Source organism: Phasianus colchicus, chromosome 5 (genome assembly GCF_987193195.1).
Source record: "Phasianus colchicus chromosome 5, bPhaCol1.hap1.1, whole genome shotgun sequence".
Taxonomy (NCBI): Eukaryota; Metazoa; Chordata; class Aves; order Galliformes; family Phasianidae; genus Phasianus; species Phasianus colchicus.
The window spans coordinates 37,779,882-37,788,770 of record NC_143440.1 but is presented as its reverse complement, the minus strand read 5'-3'; positions in this window follow the sequence as shown (position 1 = coordinate 37,788,770).

The window sequence follows — 8,889 nt, the reverse complement described above, 5'->3', positions numbered from 1 at the left end:
ATATTTTTTGTTCTATTACTTTCCTTCCAAAAAGGCGTGGTAAGCTCATTGAGAACTAAAATTGTACATTTGTATATGCTGGCACTTCAGTTGACTTCAAGAACCAGGCCACTGACACAATTCCAAAGGCAGTCCTGTGAAAATCATGGGAGTTGACAAATCCTGCATTTTCTAAAGAAGGCTGACCCTGCTGTAAAAGCTTGCCATTTGTGTGGCTGGATTTCCTGGTTGTGGGAGGCTGGGAGGGCTCTTTACCATTGTGCTTCTCTAATTAACACTGTTACAAGGAGGTTAAGTAAATGCAGGTGGAATCTGTCATGGTAAGAGCAGAATGGTATATGAACTGTGGGAGGAGCAATATCTTAATTAAATACTTCTTGAATTTTATTTCACATTTCCTCTATTCTTCTGATAGCGTGGATCAATACTTAAAAGCACCATGTTGCCAGTTTGGTGGTTCTGCACTTACTAACACTCACTGCTAAATAAACAAAGATGCTATCTGTATTTCTCAGCACAAGTTTGGAAGACACCTGAATGCCATTTAGAGAAATTGGCCCATAAAGTCATAAATAAAATGATCCGGAAACATTTTGAAGTGCTAAAGAGTTTGCTGCGTGTGGGATACCCAGTGACTGGAAGCTGAGATCAGAGGAATCACTAGGTTCAGTGTGCTGCATTCACAGTGTGTCTGTTTTAGAACCGGTTATGAGAAATGGGTCCCTTGAAGACTGTTTGCTCACTGTCAGGAGGAGAGGGCCTGTGCCAGCAGGGAGGGCTGCCTTTGTCTCATAGGCAGAGCTCAGCTAGCAGAGCTGGAGTCTAGTGCTGCAAGAGAGAGGCAAGCTCGGAGTTGAAGAAGCAGGGCTAAACATTGCTGGAGTGTTTCTAGAACTGTTCCCTCCTTCATAGGTCACAGCCATCTATTTTTCTTCAATACCAAGGATATTGATCTGCTGGGTCATTTGCAACAGTTGCAGACAATCATGCAGTAAATGTGGAAAGACTTCTGCTTTGCGTCTTTCACACACTAAAACTCACGTGGTATTCTCCAAATCCCCTAGCATCCCAAGACATTTTGCACATTCTAATTTGCACATTTTAATAAGCCTTTAATATTATCAGCTAATTTCTCACCATAACAAAGAATGAGAGCAAAGAGCAAGAGAAAGCAAATGAAAGAGAAAGAAGAGGAAAACATGCACAAAGGATGCACAAGATGCTAAAAAGTAATACTATTAAATGAAGCCAGACATATCCAACAGCATTCTTGACATATCGTACAGGGTTTGGATGGAAAGAGCAGACTCTGTATTGTTCAAGGCACCTCTGTGCAACAAATCAATCATATTCCAGACTGTGTAAGTAGTCAGGGCAGACTGCAATAGCTATTTAATGTTTGTCTGTGGTTAATTAGTTGTACACTGCAGATTTGTGAACCCACTGTTTTAGTCTACGGAGACCTGAGGTTCAAGTGTAGACACAGTTGATGCAGACAAGCTTGGTTTCAGGGCGCTAAAAGAAAAAAAACATCATCTACGTTTGCTAAAAACTTCAAAACAGGTTTAAATGATCTTCTGTTTGTCTAAGGAATTTCAGTTTGGGCCTCAGCTTTAGTCACATCCCGTAACAAGCACTGCTATCCAGTAGAAACAAGATCCCCAGTGGGACAACAGAACTGTCCCCAGTTCTACCTAGCAGAACTGCATCATTCTGAGTTGATGTTTTGTGTTAGCGAGGACAAAGTAAGAGTGTGTATTATCACAGGGAAGCCATGTACATCTTCTGGGAGATTTGGAGTCTCGGATGTGACTGCTACACGGATGGGAGGGATGCAGGTGAAGTGGCTGCATATATAGGGCAGGGTGTGTGGAGGAAGAATCCAACTCAGAATATTTGCTGGGACTACTTTCTTAACTGCTAAACGTTTTACACAGTAAAAAGGTTGGGGTTTCTCCACCTTGCTAATCAGGAAGGAGGTAGATTGTAGCAATGAAACAATTATGAAAATCAGGAAGCAATTTAATTGTCTGAAAACAGCTTAATTAGAAAGAATATCATTTTCTTAAATGATAGTAATCATTCTCCTGGGGATTAAAGAATAGCAGATCTTAACTTCAGGCAAAAGTACTATCAGAAATAAAATGATTGAAAGAAAAGTGAAAATAAATAAGTCTATCTTTCCCCAGGTTTTCTGAAGCATTATTCATATGGCAAGTTTCCTCTCCCCGCTTTTTTCTTTTTCTTTTTTCTTTTTTTTTGGTTTACCATGTAGACATTATACTGTTGGCATTTATCTATAGCACAATAGCATCTAAGCTCCTCAGCAGGAGGAGGGCTCCACATTGCGGCAGGAACTGTCTAAGTATATGGCAATATACAGGCAGACCCTTCCTCACAGGCCGAAAAAGGAAAAAAAAATAAACAACAAAAGAGCACAATAAGCAAATTAAAGTCCTTGTTTTCTTAAAATACCCTTGGCTTTATTTGAGCATTATTTTTTCAGGGAAAGAACAGTGGAAGAGCACAGAAGATACCTGCAAAGTGATAAGGCATGTATTTTAGGTGGATTATCTGAAGACTAAGTGGTGCTGGACACTTGACGCCACTTAAAACAAGACCTTTATGCCATTAGGGGTGAATTTGGAATCCTAATTATGCTGTCTAAAAACTCAGACTTTGACATAGAGTATTAGAGTGATAGTTAAGGCCTGTCTCATTCAAAGAAGACCTTAGCACCTGCTTGCCTTGTTTAAAGCTCAATGTACCACATTTGTCCAGAGACTGAGTCTTAGGAGAGATAAGTAATAACTGTTACATATGCTAATATATTCAAATGCATTTTTATTTGCATTGAGAAAGCTAAGAATTGAAACCAGGATACTCCAGAAATGAGGTGACACCTTGGGCAGATTTGCCCTTACATAGTCTTTCAACCCACTTAAATTTTCTGAGGAATTTCTGCCTCATTAAGCTCACACCATAGCTGAAGTTCCTTCAACAGGCAATTGCTCAATATTTTGTATTTTTTCCTGTTCTTCGTATTATTTGTCTCAAGTTTGAAAAGAGTACCAGTAGTTAAGAGGAAGATATCAGTACAACTGTGATGTAAAGGAGACTTGTATAATCTTTGGCTTTCAAAGAATGAGGTGGAAAGTAAGAGAGAAAGAAAGCTATTTCTTCACCTCTCACTGATGAGCTCAGCGTTAGGGCATTATGTCTATTGCTTGTATACATATTTTCAAATCACATCACAGAAGAGCATGCAAACAAGCCACAAAATGATTCAAGAAAGACAGTAACAAAAGGGCAATAGACTTTAAATAATGTACATCTACTTGACTAAGTAGAAACAAGTTTGCAAGATCACTCCATTACAGTGTAAAGATCTCTTTCCAGAGACACATGGGATTACTAAACTAATTTTTGTGTGAAGAGACACATGAAATGTTGTTGCTGAACATCCTGCAACAAGAGGACGGATCCATGTGATCAGCTGGGCTCTAGTGTTCCTGGAGGCAAAAGCCTTGCCTGCCTTGAGAAGAATGGCACATAAAAATGGAGGCTGAAAGTGAGATAAATCCAAATTTGGAGCAGAGCACACAGTTGGAAGCATGAGGATAATTAGCAGGGTAAGGATCCTTTTGATGAAGACTGGAGGCTCCTCTGCAAAGCATGCTTAAATTGCACTCAAGTCACTCAAGACTCATTACAGATCTTCAGAGAAACATGAAGTGACTGTTGATATACAGGAGGCTGGACAAGGTGATTCATTGCTTTCTGATTCAATTCCTGTCAGTAAAACAGAGTAGGAGCAATGCTAAGGGATAGTTCTGTGGGGCATATCATGAGTCCTGTTTTGCAGACTGGATTCTTGAAGTGTGTGAGCAAGAAAGACCTGAGGAGAATTGCAGAAAAGAGGACCTAACCCTGCTTCCCAAGGCAAATTCTAACTCAAGGATTGCATGTGAAATCTTAACCTTCCCACTCAGCCATTGTGATTGGAGAAGCTGTTGTTTTGGTTTGTATTTCTTGTTGTAAATCAGGTTCTTTTTCAGGCTGAGTAGCACCTTTCACCAGCAGTGCTCAGTCTGAGACTAAACATCCTACTTGTAGACTAAGTCACTACTTAATGCAAGAATGGCTGTGGCAGAATCTGGCTGCAGCACTGCTCTTGTGTTGAGGAGCACTTTAGTCACCATCAGGCCTTGTTTGTTTTCATCAGAGAATCACTTATGGAGTCAAGAAGTTCTTCATGCAGGCATGCAAGATCTAGGAAAATATATTATGTAAAATGTGCCTTAAATTATACTGGAGTAATTCTTTTTGTCTGTGCAGATTATTAACCCACGTCATGAATGCTGCAGCTTAGTGATTGTTCCCATTACATCTTTTTGCCTGAGGCAGCACGCCTAACTTGGTGGCACAGGACAGGAGAAGCTCTTCCATCACCCACTCAATATCTCACTGAATTCTTCAAATCTGAAAGCATAACTTGTTTTCCAAACTACAGCAGTGAAATTTCCACTCTGGTTTTTTTCAGTATTTCTAATTATTTATCTCTCTTTCTTAAATAGAGCAGACTTTTTGTTGGTATTTTGGAATTCCTTTTTGGAATTCCTTTTGGAACGTGTTTGTGGGTACTCATGGAATCCACGAACAACTGCTCCTTAAAGAAAGGCTGCCTGTGTGGAAACCAGGCACAGTGGTGGGAAAGCAGAGGAATGCGGTCTCAAGAAGTCAGTCAGACTGCCCTTTTCTTGACTGCTAGCTGAAAACGTGACATCCCTTAGTGCAAGTATCTCATGGAGAGCCTGTGCTACTGTGTTCTTGTCCTGTACACAGGCTGAACGCCACAATGGTAACAGTTCTTCCCAGTGCACTCACAGCAGTGGAAAAGAATGACTAACTGATGCGAGATTTCCAGACAGTTCATGACCATTGAAACTACACAGTGATAAGCACAGACAGTTAAGGCAATGGCTATAGTTACAAAGCAGTACCAAAAATGTCTTCCTATTGACGTTAATAACTCCAGTTTGCCTTGATAGAGGCAAGCTAGCACAGAAAGAGCTATGCTGCGCCTTCTGGCACACGCCTGCAGGTAAATAAAGCATCTACACAAGCCCAGAACAAACCAGAAATGTAACACTTCTGAAATATTGATAAAATGAGGTTGGAACCTGCAGAGACTTGGGAAAGCCAATTATTGTAGAGTCTCTGAGATCAGCAAGTGAAAATAGAAATCATTAACATGCCATGGACTACAGGACAGGATATGCAAACTTGAATGTGATAGGACCATTTAGAATAAATAAAAAAATGTGCAGAGGTTAATTCCCATTTCATTGGCCAGGCAAGGAAATACATAAGAGAGCTTTCACTTAAGAGGTCCCAGCAGCATAACCTTCTACATGTAATTCTTACAAAATGCTTTACAAAATGGGTATAGATTTTAAGTGAGAAGATAGAAACAAAGTTGGGCAAAAGTAGAAAATGGCTATGTGGATGCCTTCTGAAATTTACATGGAATAGATAATAAGATAACACAAAGATAATAAGATAACAATAAGATTAGCAATTTTACCTTACATTAATTTCCTTAGCTCTCATAATTTAGTCTGCTAAGATTAAAGTGCAAAGCCAGATTATATAAAGCTGACATCTTTAAAATGTCTCCAAAGTCCCACATGATCCTTGGAAGAAGCAAGAGCAAAGTGATCTCTTTTTAAAGGCAGTGCTTACAGGAGATGGCTGTTCCTCTGCTGGGAGTGCAGCTGCATGGAGAGTATCAAACCAGAACCTGGAGGCCCGTTGCAGTGATAAGACTACTCACTCCACAGTAAAATGAAGATTAACTAGGGCCAAATTAAAACTTCTGGTGATCCCCGCTCCCAGTCCAGTTTTAGAGTCCATTTGACCAGAGAAGATTGTTCCACAGTTGCCTAGATGCAGGATTTTAAAATTAAAATAGGATGAAGAGAAGTCAGAGGAGGACCGAAGCATCAGTAACTGACAGGGAAGCAGACAAGATTGAATATTTTGAGGTAATAAAGACACTGGATATCTGCTCCTTTACCACTTTGTGAAGGCTGTTCTCCATCCTTGACAAGCACTGCCACCTCTAAAAAATGCTGTGAGTTTCTCAGCCCACCCAAAGGGCAGTCTTCCTTGTCATTTTATTTCTCCTTTCCAATCTTTCAATATCCTCATTTTTTTCCCTTTATTTTTGGCCTTCATAAATCACTAGAAAAAAATCACACTCTTGCCTGGCCAAATGGTCTCTTTTGCTGTTTGTTCTATTTCTGGGAGCTGTTTGGTTTTTTTTGTTTGTTTGTTTCTTTTCAAAAACTTTGAAAGAGGAGTCATGTATGATGCGACAAATATAAATGTGTTCTCCAGAGTATTTAAGTGTTTAAGTTTTCTATGCTTCTCATACAGTATTCCCCAAAATAAGTGGGAAAATTCCCCTGATTTAACAGCATCAACTGAACCCTGCACAAACTTCCTAACATAAAGAGATGAACAACCTGAGCATGTGAAGTCAGCTCCATCTCCAGGAAGCAGAGACTCTATGTTAATTATGAATACTTCCCAGGAAAATGAATTTGAATTACGCTAAAAATGATCAGTTATGAAGTCTAGACAGATTATTGCATTCTACTGCAGTACTAAGGTACTGATCTCTTTCTGTTTGAATTAAAAATGTTCATAATATGCAAAAATCTCTAGCTATATGCCTAATCCCCTAGAGGGCAGTATGACCTAAAAATAAATTAAAGAGAGTCGTGCAATTACTATTTTTCAAATGCTGCTTATATTAAGTAAGATTGTGTTTCCTCCTTTCTCTGCCAAACTGGTACAAAGGTGCAAGAAATAAGAAAATACTAATGGTCTCCAAATTTATGAGAAAATGGATGAAATTATGAGTAATATTGTGTTATACCAATTTCTTTAGCTTGCTTAATACATATGCTTAATTTTGTAAAGCCAAAGTTGTGTACATTGTACTTAAGGATTCTATCAGATGGTTTCTTAAGAGGGTTTTTATGGATAGAATTTCAGATGGTCTCAGACCCCTTTGGCTTGAACCAGAGGCATGAGATGAATTTAGGCACCCGATGTGCAGGAGATGGAAGCACTGTCTCATTAAGCAGACACTGCCAGGGTCTGGCACTCTAAGGTAGCCCAAATGCTCACTGAAGTGCCTCAGTGGTTCAATCTCCCAGGCACTTTCCGAGTCTGAGTGAAGAGCAGATGAGTGCCTCCATCGAGATGTGGAAGCCTCTGTCCCAAACTGCATAACTTGGTATTACATACCAAATGAGGCTCTCAGAATATCTTTGTGTTGCCAGTGTGAGCCTTCTGTTTGATATTAATGGAAGTGAGGAATGAAGAGCTTGAACCCTTTAGTGGTAGTTTGCCTAATACAAGCACGGTTCCCATTTGTACCTATGCTCTCATTCCCTTTCCACCCAGAGCTCCACTTTCTGGTTTGAGGAAACAAAGCCTTACTTCCTTCATTGTCTGAGCAGGAAGAATATGGACACACCAGAAAACACAACATGTTTACCACAATGTTTACCACACGGAACCGAAGCATAATTTCACTTAACAGTGGGGAATGTCAAATGAGCATGAGTAACCTCCAGCAAACACTGACATCCTTCCAGAAATTGCACTCTCTCTTTCCACGTGGATTATGTGCTGGTTTTTTGTCCTCATTTTGGCTGAAAACAGTTTTTCAAGGACTAAAGGAAGATATCTTGTGGAGAAGATACCTCTGGTTCCCCCTAAAAATTGCAGAAAGTGAAACCAGTGGACTCGTAATTGTTGTTTATTTCTCACTAGAAAGGGCAGCATATCTTATTCAATGAGCAGACTTCACAGAAGCCTAGATGACAAGCCATCAAGAACCCTTCAACTGAAGGCTGTTTTAAATGGCTAAAAAAAAAAAAAAGCAAGGCTGGAGAAGGATAACAGTCCAGGATGACTTGACTTAGAAAGGGGGAAAGAAAAGCCTTCTCGCAGAAGGGTGCTGTGCAGGTGTGCATGTTTTCATGTTGATGTTATTGCAGGAAGCATTTTTAGTTTGCACTGATCCCAGAACACTTAAAGACAGTTGCACAAATTCTTGGAAGGCTGAAGAACGAAAGAAATTAAACTGCGGATAATTGAATTAAAAAACAAACAAATTAAAAAAAAAAGAACCCGTAACCAAACGTGAGTTGTTTCTAGTTACCAAAGATAAAACAGAATAACTCATTATTTTCCAAAGTACTTAGACCATTCCCCCAAACATGTTTTGGGGGCAGTTTGACTGCACAGTGAAATACTGATACAAAGGTTACTGTACGCCTGCAATATAATTATATATATATATATATAATTTGTTAAAATGCATTTTTAAAGAACTTACTGGTAATTACATTGAAATTACTTACATTGCTGAGTGTGACTGTTGGATCTGATGACATGTTTTAGGTTAACTAGTTTACATTTCTTTTGAAGTGAATTTCCTAGCGACAATGTTTGCACTATTCACCTGCCTCATCAAGGCCTGTTTAGAATACAGTGCTTAATACAGTTTTTAACCCATTATAAAGCCATGCACAGATAATTTAAAATGATCATAACAACTAACAAACACATAATCAAGGAGCTCTTAAAATGTATTAAAATTCAGGTCTCTCGCTATTAGCAAAACCGCTTCATTAACATATTAAGACAATGTTCATTTGATAATTAGCTTCTGTTTTCTTTGCATCCTGGCAGTTAAATCATCCCTGTGTAGCCAGAGTGAAAAAGTTTTTTGCTTCTACAAGGTACCTTCTGTGAAGTATGTGTGGATTTCTCATCATTTTTAAGCAACACCTGTATTTTCTTCTT